Raw genomic sequence first — 1,761 nt, forward strand, 5'->3', positions numbered from 1 at the left:
TGTAGGGAATATTTATGGAATTGTAAGATGACACAGATAGCTTAGACCGTGCCAGAGCACTTCTTTGGGGGAGAAAACTATTCATTAAATGAGTAAAACAGACAAAAGTTTATTCTTTCTCGAACTAGGTATTGGATTTAAGGTAAGAAAACCCACTTATTCATAAATATTGATTTTAGTGTTACAGACCTCTCTAGCTTTTTTTTTTAAAGAGGAATTTAACTTATTTATCACCATTATTATTATTTTTATTTGACCAGGGGTGTGGAGGGGTGAGGAAGCCAGTCACCGGGTCTGGGACTCAAACCACAGTCAGCCATGTGGGAGTCCAGCGCCCCAACCACCACACCACCTGCTGGCCCTTATTTCGAGCCTTTTAATGGGGCTGTTTTCTGATAGTGTCTGTCGTTACTGCCAATCATCGAGTCTTTAATTTGGGTATGCTCACGTATTTCTCTCCTTGTATTTTCCATGTCCTGTGGGTGTGGGTGAGGATGTGCATGTCTCGGGAAAACAGACTGGCAGGAACAAGTGGAAATGTTTTTATGTCGATCGGGTAGCTTTTCAAGAAAATCCGTCTCTCCCTGTCAGGACAGACCAAGGGCTGGGCATCTCCCTTCTCGCTGCATGTTCCCACCTCAGTGGTTCACGTCCGGCAGCGACAATCTTGATTTTTTGCTTTCTGATTCTGTGGATTTTCAGTCCGCGTTCACATAAGGGCCTCGTGTTTCCTCAGTCGTCTCTCTTGGCTAGCAATGTTTAAATTTGTTTTTGAAACTCTTCGGTCAACTCAGTTTAACTACAAGTTAAAACTACAATTGTAAAACCCTCTCTAGAGGTTCGTACTTGGGCCCAGGTTACGTGTTAATTCGTGTGTCTCTGTGTGTGTCGCGGTTTTTCAGAAGCAGCAGGTCACGTTGTATGACAAAAGTCGACATGCTTGTCATGGTTTGTTCTAGTCTTTGAGTCACTGGCCTTTTAAAACAGGCTAATCCTTCGGTCGAACGTGAGTTCAGAAAGGTTCTGCGTGCCTTGAAAACCTAGATTGCTCTCGCTCACGCTGATCCATTCATTGGAAATGGCACTAGGGGATCCAGCTCTCCGTCTCGACTCGTGGAAGGGTGTTACTGCAGACTGTCACGACTGAAATCGGGATTCTTTATAACCATAAGAACAACACAAATATAGAGACATTTTCCTAAAGTCTGGCTGATGGAAATAGGATGCAAGTGGCCGGTAAACAGGGTTTCTACCACAAACACGTGATTTACGCAGCAGCTAACGATTTTGGACACAACAATAAAACAAACAACATCTTTCATTGAAAAAAAAAAGCAGACAGATTGGAACAGTTGCTGTAGGAATAATGGGCACCTTATGATGAATAATTTATAAGTTAAACCTCAACTACACGACATTTTTCTTTGGTGGCTGACACACCGGTGAGTGAGGTAACTGCTGGGGTACCTGCTCTGCAGAGGGACCATTCGGTTGCCGGGCTCATGGTGCTCCATCACAGAGGTTCTCTGAGGCGGGCCCGAAGCTGTCAGCTCGATCAAAGTGCTTGGAGGAAGCCGGGCTGAACTGATTGGCTGGGCCTGTTAATCCTGCCTAGGCCGTGCAGATCATTTACAGCATTGCTGCGACTTTAGGGTGTTCATGAATTGAACTTAATAACCCACGGCCACTGTGGGCAAGCTGCTGTTCTGTACAGCGGAAGGGCCGGGCGCCCGGACCGCGGTCCTGGACCCCGGCCCGGGG

The 1,761-nt window shown here is 46.0% G+C and overlaps 1 protein-coding gene across 4 annotated transcripts in view; it reads left to right on the forward strand.

The window, feature by feature from the left end:
• CDKAL1 (CDKAL1 threonylcarbamoyladenosine tRNA methylthiotransferase) overlaps positions 1-1,761 on the forward strand; it is a 492,813-nt gene that overhangs the window by 300,537 nt on the left and 190,515 nt on the right. The gene's annotated exons all lie outside the window — the stretch shown is intronic.

Source organism: Tupaia chinensis, unplaced genomic scaffold (genome assembly GCF_000334495.1).
Source record: "Tupaia chinensis unplaced genomic scaffold, TupChi_1.0 Scaffold000141_1, whole genome shotgun sequence".
NCBI classification, from domain to species: domain Eukaryota; kingdom Metazoa; phylum Chordata; class Mammalia; order Scandentia; family Tupaiidae; genus Tupaia; species Tupaia belangeri.